Genomic DNA, 15,207 nt, shown 5'->3' on the forward strand with positions numbered 1-15,207 from the left:
CAAGCATAACGATGGTAAAATCGAGGGATCGGTCTCAATCTGCTTCTTTGTCGCTTCGCCCTGTCATTTATTTTCTTTGGTTCCTTTCAGACTTGTTTTTCGCGAGATTGCCATGTTTCCGAGATTCTTGTGTCACTACACTCTTTAAAATATTCGGACTTAATTTAAAAGCCTATGCGAATCAGATGAAATTTAATATTTTAATTGCAGCTTTTCTTATCTCGTGAAATGTTGCAAATTATAAAAAAAGAAGGATAAAATTCATTATATTATTTTATTTTGAGATTCTAGCTACTAACCAAAAATCAGTGACGTAAATTTATGTATGATAAAATCAATTGTGATAATTTAATATTAAATTTTTTCTTCATGGTCAAAGATATTCGAAAATACGAGTTCACAGAGAAAGTGTAATTTGGTACAGACGGAAAAATCGAACGGATTAGCTTTCGCGAAAAAATTTTTTCAATAAATAATTATCGAGCCGTTTTTTAAGCCTTAGCTAATTTCTCTTCGCGTTGTATTGTATGCTCCTTGAAAGTAATCGGTAAATTAAGTCTCATCAGCCATCATTAGAAACAGTCGTTACAACTTTCTTCGCAAGAAACAATTGTATACAGCTGATATCTACGAAGATTTATGAATACAACCTGTGCTGAATGTTTTTCTACTTTTCCCTTCATTACAAGACTGATGAAGGGAGAATGTGGTCGAAGAACAATCTTCTTCTAGGAATCTCCTAGGAATGGCGATAAAATTTATCGCTTTCTACGTACCGAGGAATATAGGAGAAACAATTGTAATAAACTATGTCGGGATAAATAATTCAATAAACTTAATACTCATGTCTCACGCCTGTTAATCAATAATTACTAGACTAATAATTAGACGACCTTTTGCTACACTGATTGTTTTTTAATAGATGAAGTATACAAGCAACCTCCAATCCTTGTTACAAGGACTCGAATAAATTGGAAATCCACAAGTTATTACAATCGTTTTATTACAAGCCACAAGAAATACAATTTATTTTTTTTTTTCCCCTAAGGAAAAAACTTCTCGACATCATAAATATCGCGCTTGATATTCTTCGTAATTAAAGATTTACTTCTCACGATCATTTTTTTCAATTCTCCATAGAATTGTGTTCTCAGCCGCGACTATGAATCTTTTTAATCTCTCTCTCTTTTACGATCTCATTTACCCGTTTACAAACGAGCCATTCGGCAGTAATTCTTCATCAACATCTTTACGACGCCGATTTTTGCGATCGTAAACACTAAAAATTTCTATATCTTATATTGAAACGTTACAAGAAAGATATTATTTCTCAACGTTTTTTTATCTATCAGAAGAAAAGACGTTGACGCGCGAGAGAAAAATGCCAAGATAAAGTAAAGCGCGTCGATGGCGAGCGGGGGAGGAAGAAACGTGTACTTATTTACCACCGCTCTCTACAGTGTTTTATTATAAGAGCGTCTTTATATAAAACCATACCCATTGTAGAGACGCGTGTCATCGCCCGGGAATCGATTAGGCGGATTTCGTGCGGAGAGGAGAAACAGTGGTCTGCGGTCTACCATGACAGAAGAGTTGCATCAAACAGCTGCGTCAAACGTGACGGAATTCAATGTGACGGCTTGCGACTCAATGTTAAAGGCTCGAGCAAATCATTGGATCCCGCTGTGTCGGAGGGCAAGGGAGGGAAGGAGGATCGCCAAGTCCCGGGGATGATTAACGGATGAAATCGACGGAACCGTGAAATTCAAAACGACAGCGAGCGCCAAGCGAAATAATGCATCCGAGATATCGCATAGATAGCGAATAACCGACATAAATTAATTTACATATGTGTGTGTGTGTGTATATAAAGTATATTATCATCATATAAATCTGTATCATATAAATCTTCAATGTTTTTTCCAACACTGTCGCAGGACGTGCCTTTGTCTTGATAATCGAACAATTTCTCGAACACAAACATTAATAAATTAGTTGGGCGTTTCGCCATTTAATTCAATTAAATATCATTATATTGTTATAATTGAATCATTGCTATTATTAAGTGATCGATGTGTAAGTAATTCGTTCAATAGATGAGTATCTCGCGAATTAATTCGCGACCGGAAGATACCGTCAGAAATAAAGCAATTACTCGAGAGATTGCGACTCCACCGGTTACACTGATAACCGTCTCCGCGCGCAAATAATCACACGCATCGACGTAAATATTGCGGGCATTAATTTACGTAACATATATATATATATATATATATATGTGTGTGTGTGCAAAAGACGGAGACGCGCTATGTGAATTTCGCGCGCGCATTTTCATTAATGAAACCGCATAATTTAGAGACTCGTAATCCGCGGGGCGGTCTCATCGGAGGGCGCCGAAACAGATAACTGAATATTTTTTTCGCGTTTGTCAGCCGGCGTTAAGTCGGCCCGATGGGATATCGCGCGAAAATCGGGCATTAGAAACGAGCGTTTTCTTTCGCTAAGCGGAGAGGCCGCCATAAAGCGACTCGCGTGAAGCGGGAGAGAGCACGCACGGCCTTCCGGGGGCCATGATAGAGCGTAACCAAGTTATTTTAGCAGCATTTTACTCGGAGAAGCGCTTTTACGTACGATGCCGCGCGACGTTTTACTGGAGTATTTGCCGCTGATACTTGGCCGGCCACTCGTGTGCCAAAGCGTTGCAAACCGCGCAGAATCGCTGAATAACAGAGTGCACCCGAGAGTTTACTTTGCTCGTCGTGTATTACGTAATGTCAGAAGTCGCGAGGATACGTCGTAGTGGAGTGTGCAAGAAGGATTATGGGATCTTCTCGGAGATTCCCCAACAGGTTTGCCTCAAGTCCTTTTCTCTTTCGTGTTTTCGACCCAATGTAAATATTAAGTTCTCCTCGAACGAGTCTCGGACCAACTAAAGCTACGATCCTATAGACAGCAATAATTTTTAATAATATCGATAGTACGTTGACGCGAAACGGACGTTTCTCGCGAGATCGATCTCGTGGAATAGTTACATTTTCCTCGTGATAATCCAACGCGCAATTTGCTACAAAGTAGATCACGAAACGTATCAGCGGCGAGTCATAAATTCTACAAAGTGCCGCAGGATGCAACGAGTTGCGGGACACGCGCTATCGGTAGCATCTGAAACGGAAGTCCCGCTGCCGTCCTCACGGCTACTGACAATAACTCTATTGAACGCTCACGCGAAAAATGCATCTCTGCCTCGGTGTACCAAGAATACAATCTAAGCGATTGGCGAACGCTCTCGCTAAAACTCCGCATTCATCACTCGCGCTGGCAACGCGGTGGATAAGAGGATATCGCGCTCCTCCTTTGAATCGAACGAGCAACAGCTCCTTTCGCGGAAGAGGCGACTATCTCTATAGCTTCGTATAACCGACTTCCGCAACACATCGTCCTTAACTCTTTGCTCATTCGCCGCGACGACGACGGCTACGACGATGGTGATCGCGGCGGTGGCGATCGCCTTTCGTGCCGGCTGCCTTTTAAGGCAGCTCTCTCGTCCGAGTCATTTTCATGCTCGGTTTATGCTACCTACCTCCTACCTGCACATAGCAACGCGATCGTCCGTATCTAAAACGCTGCCGCAACGACCCTTCTCTGTCGCGAGCAAGATGGAACTTGCAGGTCTCGAGTTGCTACCGCGTCTTGGCCGCATCTATAAATAGACCCGTTCCGGCGGTAGACTGCGTGACCTTGGTGAGAAATCACTTTTAGAACCGTAGCGTAGAAAATCGAGTGCTCGGGAGTGCGGAGGGAAAGAAGGGGGAAGAGGGACAAGAACATCGCGCGTGAAAACGAGACGAGGAAGATGGTCTTGCGTTGAAGAAGAGAGGAAGAATACCAGAAGTGAAGCCGCGCCCCCCGTTCTTAGGTGCCTCTGTTATTACGTACGACGTATAATGAGATCCTCAATGCATGTCGCACACTTTTCCGGAGCCTCGGGAGAGACTTTAGACTTGACGTTAGTGCCAATGAATCGCGCGGAATGCGGAGCAATTATCGTCTAGTTTCAACGCGGCGACCTTATCTTGGGCGGAGTTTATTTATATTGCAAGCAAACGGCTCTCGCGTAAGTACGTACATATGTATGGATAAACCTGACTGGACAGAGTACGCCGGAGATAATAACGGAGTCGCGATGAAATTGCCACGAAGGCGAATTTATCGGGCTTTGAGGAGTCTCGATCGGATACGTGGCTCTCGGGCGTTTACCGAAGGATAAGCTAGCGGAAAGATAATCAATTATTTCCATTCGACTAGGTTCGGAGATTGCAAACAATTTACATACGTCCATGCGAGCGAACGTACCAACATCTCTCTCGAATGCACCATTGTGTATATAAAATCATTTTTTTTTTTTTTTTTTTTTTTTTAAATATTGTACGACGATGAAAAATTGGTAAATGGAAAAGGCGCGATAATCACGCGAAATAATTCAACCGGGATTGTTTATTCTCGTCATATACGGCGCAGTTATTTTCATCATCGATGAAGCGAAGACTATAAGTACATGGGACGTGCAATTTCTCGCGGACGTACAATAATTACGCCGATATACGATACGCGGCTACGTTACTACGTATACTACGTTACTTGGCAGACGCGACGAGATAAGAGCGGATATGCTAAACTCGAGAATGCCGTATAGCGGGAGAAAACTTGTCGAACGGTCGTCGCCCCGTGTTCGATGGATCGATCTTTGGTGTTTATTGCGTGCAGCGAGGCGCTACGAGGGGACAGAATATGAGAATGATGGGGACAGAGCGGAAGTCGTTGAGAAGCTTAGTACGCGAAATAATTGCGATGAAAGTAGATAAGGACGACGATTTAAAGTCTTCATCGTACCCGCGGAGAATAACATAAGGAAAAAAAGAGAGAGAGAGAAAGAGATGTCGGTTCATCGTCGAAACGAGAATCCTTCTCGGGGGAGGATGATCGCGAAGAAAATAATGAGGTATCCCATCTTCCGCGTCCTTCGCGGTCGCCTCCTCCCCTCGTGACTCTCGTTCGTCGGGTCCTTCCCCGATCCGGCAAATACGGGAACCTTCTTTTTCCTCTCAACGAACGTAATAACTAAGCGGCTCGCGTTCGCCGCAACCGGAGTAATCCACCTGGTCGGCGAAGCCGACGAGCAGGACTCCTCCAGGATTCGCGGCGACTATCGGCGACTCCGAGCATGATATTGCTATGATTCGTACGGTTGCTGTTTCATAAGTTTAAGCACGGTTGTCGGTAGCTTTTCGCTTACCCCGGTAAATTACGGTCTAATGAGTAATAACCATAATTATCGGCGGATCTAATCTTTCAAGAAGGATTAAACATACCGAGCTCTTCGTCGGTTAGAAATCATGGGCGCCTAGAAGAGGCAATTGCGAATATTTTTTACCGAAACTTTCATTTCTTCTCGCGCCACGTTGTTGTTAGCCGCGCGTTGTGCCAACAATCGCGCGCGCGCGCGCGCGAGTCCTTGACCGACCCTGAACCCAGAAGAGTGGAAAACCGCCTGGTATCCCATTGGTTGCCGCATGCGAGAGTCGATGCCTCTCGAACGGACGAAGATAAAATATAGTGATTACGAGTGCGGGGGTGGATGTGGGAGGATGAGGCGGAGGAGGAAACTTATGCGAAGGAACTAAAAAATCCGTGAGGAACGACTAGAACGCTGAAGGGATCGGCGGGAATATCTAAATGGGTTGTTCCTTTTGCCGGCGGTCTTCGTCGGCTCGAAATGCATTTCCGTATGACGGACGAAGAGGATTGACGATAAGTCGCGAGACTACGCAAATGCGATAATCTAATGTTCAAGAGAAAATACGCTTTCAATTCCGATTTCAATTTATTTGAAAAATCTCCAGTTTTTTAATATTATAAATATCCCAAAATATTAATAATATATATTTAATTTTCATATATTTTGATACTATATAAATTTCCAATTCTACAGTTATCGTTAGATTCTTAAATTGATAACGTGTACACACATATTATGACATTATATAATGTAATTAAGAAATATATTTTTTTACAATGTGCGCAAAACTTAAATTTTCGTTTGCGTAATAATATTCTGATTGAATATAAAATATAATTAAATTATTCTATATTTTTACAAAATCACATTTCATATAAAACCATACATTTTATATTCTTAAAGTTTTTCAAAATCCATCATCTAAAACATCGAACGCAGATAAATGTAAAAATGTTAAAACGGGAAAATATAAAAATTAGAACAAATTTTCCTCCAAGCATCTAGCAAAGTTATATGGTCGAACAACGTACGAAAAATTCAGGATTTTCTCGATAAATACAGAGACGGCGCGTGGATCGAAAGAGTTAAGATTATTATTATTTTCATACGCTTTGATCGTCTTTGCGATCGGTTGCGCATAGAGTCACGTCACAAAATGCCATCGGTGCTAATAAAGTACACGCATACGTGACCTAAGACTCCATACGTTTGTGGCGCCTTATGAAGCGCAGTAAAATGTATAGGCAAATGGTTATACGGCGCTCGCGCAGCTACGTTAAATGTCATAATTAGTTTCAAGTAGGCAGGCATTAGATAGAGGGAGGAAACGTGTCTACGTATATTACGTCAACGCGGCAACGGCTAACGGTAATAATCTGGAAGGCTACAGCCATGGGCTCCAAGTCAAGTTCAAGATCCCAAGGTTTCGCGAAGAGAACGGGAAGTGTCGACGCGCGACGATGACAGAGCCGAGTGACCGAAATAAACCGGTCGAAACGAAAACGCGTTATATAATCGCGGGTCATCGATGTCGACGATCCTATAAAGTCTGAAGCTGAATGTATTATTTCGAAAGAAGATACGTCGAGGTGAGATTTTATCAAACGTACAAGATGATAACAGAAATTTATCGAAAGGATGCTCGAGTAATTTGAATGCTATTTAATCTTTAGACATATAAGAGATATCTTTGACATTTATCTTTTTTATATTCTCTTAATATTTTTGATCAAATATTTTCCTTCTAAATTATTTGCAGAGAAAAATTAATTTCTCTCCGATATTGTTTATTTAAATTTCTTAAAATTATTTTCTCGCCATTTGTATCTTTGCAAGTTTTTGCTAAAAAGCTATGCATTCGAAAGTTCATGTCGAGAATAAAGTAATTCTTAAGTAAAGTAAGCGATTTTCTAGAGATCAACGACTCCAAGCGGGAAATGGTTAAGCGTTTTTTTTTTTTTTTTTTTTTTTTTTTTTTTTTTTTTTTTGCGAGCGTACACGCGATAGTGACATAAGTGTATTTAGATGCGAGTCAAGTATTAAAGATCCATGATGTCACTAAACACTATTACACGGTATGAATCATACGTCCAGTTATACATTATCTCTGTCACGATAAAATATACATATATTCAAATATTCAGGCCACCGACGTTTTATAAGTAAGGCGCTAACTGTTAACACATGTCATTTTTGACATGCTTATTGTTGAACCATGAAATTTAAATAGTATCTCCTCTTCGTTTCTCCAGCGTATCTATAATAGTGTTGAAGGAATTTTCATAAAAACCGTTAAAAAGACAAGCATTTTCAACAATGTATGAAGACAGCAAAATTAGATGCAGATTCTGACGCGGTAAGGTTTCCGGCTGAAAATCTTGTTTGAAAAATATTTGACATAATGTGTCGATTATCGGCTATTCCGTGATACGATAATTCAACTAAATCACGGGCGCCCGCGGGTCCATACAGTCCCGTTTCCTCGTTTGCGCAAAGGATGGTAGCTAAGAACTCGAAACAAAAAGTCGTCCGCTATCGTTTTCGAGAAAAAGATATTGCGCTAGCGCAACGGTCTAGCTTAACCATGGTGTTTGAGGTACACGCCGGATAATGACAGGACTTGGTCGGACGATAACTGGAAGAAGGAAGGAATTATAGGCTATGGGTATCTCGTAAATATAAGCCGTAGAACTAAAGCTACACTTAAACGTCGTCGCTTCTTCCTGGGAACTTGATTTTCGTGATTTTCGCTTAAGCGCAATATTTGTAAAGAGACAAAACGGAAGATGCGACGATTTTCAGAGGTGTCACTGCGATAAAAAAACCGTCTTTATTATTTTCTCGCGAGTTGATTGAAAAAAGAAACTACGATATAGTTTCAGATTTTGCACGGTCTTTGCAATATATATCAGATCGTAAAAAAATATTTTTTATAAATTAAGAGATATTATAATATAGCCTTTCGTGTTAATAAAATACGCGAGAGAAAATATTTTTAATTTATAAAATTTCAAATGCACTAGAAGTAATATTCATAATATAAACCATAATTATATTATATAATGTTATAATATATTGTCATTTTTTTAATAAATGTTGTATAATAAATATTGCAATTTTTATATTATCAAAAGTATATTAGATATCATTAAAGTGAAGATATAGAAAAGTTTAATAATATTTTATATTCAATTAGAATATTATTATACAAATGAAAAATTAAGTTTTGCGAACATTGTAAAAAACGATATATATTATAATTATGTAATGTCATAATGTATGTTATCATTTTGAGAATCTAAGAAGCTAAAGAATTGAAAATTTATATAGTAGAGCGATTTATGTTTCACTTGACTTTACTCGCGCGAGGAAAAACGTAAGCGCTGAGAAAAAGTCTTTAGCGATTCGGAAATAATTACACGATAGAGATCGGTGAATCGCGGTACTTTATCCCGGAGATTACGCCCGTCGAGGTTTAAATCGCGACGGATCGTAAACTCATGGCAACGCACAATTTTATTTTACGAGACACTCCGCTGCGCACTTGAAAATGCCGTAATGTTTGCGGACCGGCTCGAATTATGGTGACGATTACTCCCCGTTGCACGCGTTAGCGTGGCGACGATCTTCGCGCCCGTCCACCTTGTGTTTCATCCTATATAACGTTAATTACGGCTCGCTCTCATACAAATGGCAGTTTCGCCGAGACGTAACAAGCACCATAATTAAGATCATTTTAGGGAATAAAGTTTCAGTAATATCAGAATATTTACGTCTATAATATCGTACTTTGAAACGGTTGTAGACATGATATACCTAAAATGTGTGTGATATAGACGTGTATCACAATATTAAAATATGAGACAATAAAAGCAAGTAAACTATTAATATATTGTATAATATAATAATAAAAACTCTTTGCAATATATTAAAATATACGCCATTTCCATTTAATAGCGAATTTGTTAACTTGAGATTAATCAAAGCAAGCGACTCTGGCAGAAATTTCGTTAATATCGCAATTCTAACGCATGATATTAACAAACATAAATCATGCGTGCGTGACATGTAAATTATTTTATAAGTAGTATATTTTTGAAAGAAAACCTCTTCGACGCGCGCGAAAAGAATATCGATCAATCATCTGCGTGTGTATGTGTGTTTTATGATATATTATTATTATGGTGGCACAAAATTGTATTACAAAGGGTTCAACGATCTGATAATCAAACCCATCTCTCATTAACTCGATGACGAGTTAGGCACGCGGAATAAATCAATTAATCATCGATCGATTCGATGAAGTTAGCATTCTGATGACAACGCAATTTATAACAATCAATGGCACTGACCAATATCATCCCGAGCCATCGATTTCCGATGCTCGTGATTGAAGTTGCACAGCTGATCAGCGTATCGTCTAAATTTAAAGATAAAAGTTTGCAGAAAGTGTGTGAAATTCGTTTCAATCAGCGCTTATCGATATATTACATCTTTACGCACGCGTAATTTAGATACTTTAGATGCACTACAAAATTTTTGGAATAGTACACGATAGCTGAAATGATTTTATAACATATAAAATGCGCGATGCTAAAGTTTATAGCGCAACATTACGAATGACGAATGGATTCTTAGCCGACATTTATGTGCCACAAGATGTAAATTAGCTGATAAAAGCAGCGTAATTTATGAAAAGCACCGCGATAACAGCCGCAACATCGTCAGCGTCCCTTCAAAACATTAATCGTGGCTAATTAAATATATTTTAAAGCCGGTAGATAGAAACGCACCCCATCCTAAAATACGGTTAAGTGCGAACAAAGACAAAAGCTGAACGGCAAGAACCCGGAAATCGTACCGTAAAAACGTGTTCCACGGCTCGCACAACTGACCTGTATTCATCCAAGTTTAAAATAAAAAGTATGTATACAGTTATTATAACGCGCGATACATTCTTCCATATTTGGGCGATTCCGAAATTCCGCGAATGTTGTAAAACGTTCCGGACGGCCGTAATAGCTGCGAATTTCTAATTCCTCTTTTATCCTGAATTAGACATGTTGTAACGATCGCGTTAAATTCGAATTCTGTCGAATTCTCCAATAATGCTCGATTTCTCGACGGAGTTGAAACTAAATCACGGCGTAATTTATTTTATAGAGAAAATGAGAGAGTATAAATTTCACGAGAAAGATGCATTCTCCTCTGTGGACACGAGTTACGCGAAAACGTCGAAGATATTCCGTAGTCCTGACATTCCGCGGCTACAGATCCATTACGAGGATCATATGATTCGACTTCGGATTTATTTTAAGTTTCCAGATAGGCCGGCGCTTTGCAATCTTATAGAGAGCAAAGGTTAAAATTCGCTATCATTATTGTATAATGGCTCGAGAAAACGGTAGTTTTTAAGCACAGTAGCTAGATAATAAGCGTTGAATTATGCGGAGACAAAAACCGTCTGGTATATAATAACGACTTCCCCGTTACAGGTAATAACGAAATTTCTATAGAGTCCGGTCTTTGAATGTAACGATAAAAGTAGTAATTAATATTCAATTTCGTAAAATGTAATTGAATCACGTGAAATATCTTGACACAAGTAAAGTGATATCATTAAATGTTTAAAAAAAATTTTAAGTTTAAAAAAATAATAATATTCGTAACATTACTCTATATGGAAACTTTTTTCATTACAAGATCCTAAATTATTTAGATAAATATCATTCGTCAAATAAAAATATATATTTTTTATTTACTGTATATATTAAAAATAAATAAATAAATATCTCTCTTCTAATCGTTATTATGCAAATATCTTAATTCATATCGAGCTTCGAGCATGTGACTTTGAAACATGTTACACGTCGGTTTTGCATCTCGCAAATTCTAGCTGGAAAGTCATGGCGATTTAACTCTTTCTCACGAGCGAGTATTCTAATTTTCGCCCTGTGACATATAACGGATGCCAGAGCATTCCATCCACTTCTTTGTCCCCGCGTTTCAACTTTGCTTTATCTTCCGCGGTGCTAAAACGACACAGCAAACATACTAATGAATGCTCGTACCTACTTAAATAGTGTGGTATGTATCGCGCGTGGGTACAAAGTGTTATACGGGTGTTTGATGCATCCATAAAGAACAAGAGGAATATAAGAATTAACTGTTAACGGTTGGCATAACGTTGGAAGAATATTAGTCGCATCGCGCTATAGGAATCTATTCACTATTAATTATTGTACGCCCGACAGAAAGCTCTCAGAGAATGTAAAATATTTGGAGATTGATTGCAAAAAAATAGCTAATAGGCGGTATAAATTATGCATAGCGTTAAAGAATTCGAATGTCATAATAAAAAATCATTCAAGCAATGCACGAGCTATGAATTTTTGATAGGTAAACTAAATAAAATCAAATTCTAAATTAAATGAAATTATTACTTTTGAAAATAAAATATTTATTTACTGAGAAATAAATTTATATCAATTTCGAACACTTATTTTTAATTTTGATATTCTTTCTCCAACTTACTTAGATGAAAATCGTTAAGCATGTTAAATTCACGAGACATGCTTCATCTGTTATCTAATTATGCGATGCATAATTCATGGTGTTCAATGCTGGTCAGTGTAAATCAGCATTATCTGAAATTTAAAGTGCAAGAAATTCCGTTCCATTGATTACTATAAGAACACGTAATTTCACGAAGTCGTCGCAGATATCAATTTCTTTCCAACATTAGCCTTATTAATGATCGGTGATGGATAATCTGAATGGCAGGAATGTAATGTAAATAGACTCGGATAACAATTAGATAGCGCAATGATGCAAAACGATTGACATGGATGCATGACAGTATGAGAGAAAACAAAGAGAACGAAATGCATTAATCGCGCTTCTTCATTTCATTGCTATATATTTATATCGAGCATAAAATTATACGAATCGATTTAAACTTTAATTGGAAGTTTTACGGAGCGTGATACGAGTTAGCTCGCATTTGAGGATTCTCTTAATTTCCACTGTAACGACAGTCATTTCACAATCATTTCCAGTTCATCGGAATATGGTACGATATAGCTGGCGTCACAGTACATTTAGCAAACTAAACTAACTAAAATTATATGCTTTGTTGTCTTATTTCACGTGTTGTACGTGTTTTAAGAGTGAATAAATAACTACTAAGATTCATTAAATATCTAATTAACACGTCAACATATTAAAAAAGATATTGCTTTCGAAAGTTATCGCATCGCTGCATAATCGAACGTAATTGACAACTGATAGTAAGCTTCTTTAATCGATCGTTTTCTATTGAAATGACGATGCTGCAAATTGTAATTGCTTTCTGTAGATATTGACTCGTTCATCGTGTACAATTTCTCACTCGTAAATCTGATAAAGAGAGATTCGATACGTAATGTATCGTTCGAAAGATGGCATTCTCACTTCCGATGTAATAAATGACGGAGCGAGAGAGAGAAAGAGAGAGAAAAGGAGAGAGACAACTGTAAATTGAATTTACGAGCGCGCGTAGCCCCTCTCTATTTAATTAAGAGATAATATTATTTATTTTATAGTCGCTACGTAATAATATCGTCAATACTTTTTCCATCTTGTTCCGTCGTCATTCCGGTCTAATGCTACCGTTGCGCTACTCGCGTCTTGGCAACTACCGATCTGTCAGAAAACACACGCGAGGCCACGTACATACGCTGCGTGCGAAATTTGCAAGATGAGATATCATTTCCACCAGCTATTCCGCAAACACTTGGTACAGTTAGACAAGAAATGTTTCGAAATATTCTCCGTAAATCTTTCCGACCATCTTCCCTATCCGCATACGTAACATTCCTTCCGCAACAAGATAATATACGTAGATTCGATCATAAGATTATCCTTGCACAATACATATTATTATTTTATGCTTTTTTAATAAATTAAAAATATTCTTTTATCTTAAAAAAGAGTTTCGCTTGTAATATTATATCTGCGATTTTTCTATTCGTGCGATTTTTTTCTGCGCGCTTCGGATTAATTTTCAAAGGAGCAATTTTCCAAGGTAACGCCGTGAGTATAATTATGTTCTAACTGAACTGCAGCCGGAAACGTCAATACTTCCCAGTATTAGTCTAATGGAGCCGACCATTAGAGGCGGCAAAAAATTGACGCAGACTGAAATGTACGGTGAACGTATCGGTTGCTTAGTCATTTAGACCGGCGTGCGCATCTCGCTAAAGTTTCAGCCATTCACTTGGAGCCTTTACCGTTTCGCGTTCGACGGCGCGGTAACGATGCCATATATCGACCGTTCCTTGTTATTCATTAGCGGGTCAAAAGTTTGAGAAAGCGTGCCTTGATCATCTCGGCGCCCTCCGACATGCCCGCGAAAAATATCGCGTCCCGACTGACAATGAAGGCGAAGAACCGCGTCGAGACAAACGCAAAGAACGTCGAACCGGCGCGTTACTACAGTCTCGACATGGACAGCATACGAAACGCAAGAATTTTTCAAGAAAAAAAAAAGGAAGATATACACAAGTAGCTACGTTTATTCGTACCAGAGATTTAGCATTTTTTTAATTTATATTTTACGGAAATTAAGAATATCTTTACGAGCGTTGCACTCGCGCATGACAATTTAAGCATGAAATGCTTTACGATGCGAAACAGATAATAACGTGGCTTTCATTATTGACTACTCACTTGGGCATTATAAATATGCGTATGTAAATTCCGCAGTGCGCGTAATAAACGATACATGAAAAATATATATGTAAAAAATACAACAGAAATTAATAAAAAAAAGATGAAGTTAAATCGCCATGTTTACGTATTTTAATGTTATATGGACAATTCGATATTGACACTGGACACCAGTATATTGACTCTAGGAGTCGCAAGAGAGTGTAAATTTGATTTCCGGTGTGTGTGAAAGCGGTGTTAATTAATTACTTGATGTATCGTAGAAACTTGTGGAACCGACACTTGTGCAATTTCACCTTCCCGCGTATGCCGCAAAGAAATATATTCTTCATGTGAACGTAAACCGGTTGCTTTAACGCTACCCGAACTGTACGCGAACCGGTGCGATCGCGTATCCGGAAGACGCATCGTATCTATATTAATTACTTGTTACGACTGCCTGAAAAACGCGCTAATGGAACGAAACACTCGGCGCGCGTTCCAACGAGACACGGAGATGCGATAGCATCTCCATGAGAAACATTCCGCGGATCCATCCGTCCGTTGCACGGAAAGATAAGGGACGATGCGTATACGTATTCAGTGCGCGCGATGCGTGAGTTTTACTCGTCTCGAGCGAAACGCCCGTGATCCGAAAGTCGAACTACGCGACCGCGACGACACGCACGTGTCTTTCGGATCGAAGATCCGATATCGCCGCCTCTATTTTTCACGCTAGATCGTCGTAACCCGTTACGAAAATACGCTCGATTAAATCGCCGACGATTTGCGCCAAGTTGTTATCGCGACCAAGATAATGTTAATTGGTGACGTTCCACTTATTGGTTTTTAAACATGTTTTCGTTAAAGAAAATCGAATTTCTTATTAGCTATTGCGTGCAAGAGTAGTTTAAATATAAAAATTGTATTCAAATATTTTATTGCCAATGCGATGAACAAAATAATTATTTTAATTGATCACTCAAATCTCTAACGAGCAATACATGCTCGAAATATTTATTTCCAACTCGTAAAATTAACTAAAATATTTGCAGTAGATTTTAATTAACACAAATTATTATTTCGCATCAACAGAAATAGTTTACACAAATGATTTTATGTTCTATTTCAATTACTATTATATTTATACTCATTTCTGATTAATCAAAGATGATATTTCACGACCTTTATTAGGCTCTACTCGTTAGAAAATGGAAAAAGCT

General features: G+C 38.5%; 2 protein-coding genes across 8 annotated transcripts in view; one reads left to right on the forward strand and one right to left on the reverse strand.

Moving 5' to 3' along the window:
• The window catches only part of Tyn (trynity), a 161,750-nt gene that overhangs the window by 61,906 nt on the left and 84,637 nt on the right, over nt 1-15,207 (reverse strand). The window lies entirely within an intron of this gene.
• The window catches only part of LOC138943320 (glutamate receptor ionotropic, kainate 2), a 31,645-nt gene continuing 20,505 nt past the window's right edge, over nt 4,068-15,207 (forward strand). The window contains exon 1 of the mRNA XM_070314089.1: nt 4,068-4,114. The gene's annotated coding sequence lies outside the window, so the exon portion shown is untranslated. The remainder of the gene's footprint in view (nt 4,115-15,207) is intronic.

The sequence above is a fragment of the Polyergus mexicanus genome, unplaced genomic scaffold (genome assembly GCF_030449975.1).
Source record: "Polyergus mexicanus isolate NDT 795.1 unplaced genomic scaffold, iyPolMexi1.0 SCAF_1, whole genome shotgun sequence".
Lineage (NCBI taxonomy): Eukaryota > Metazoa > Arthropoda > Insecta > Hymenoptera > Formicidae > Polyergus > Polyergus mexicanus.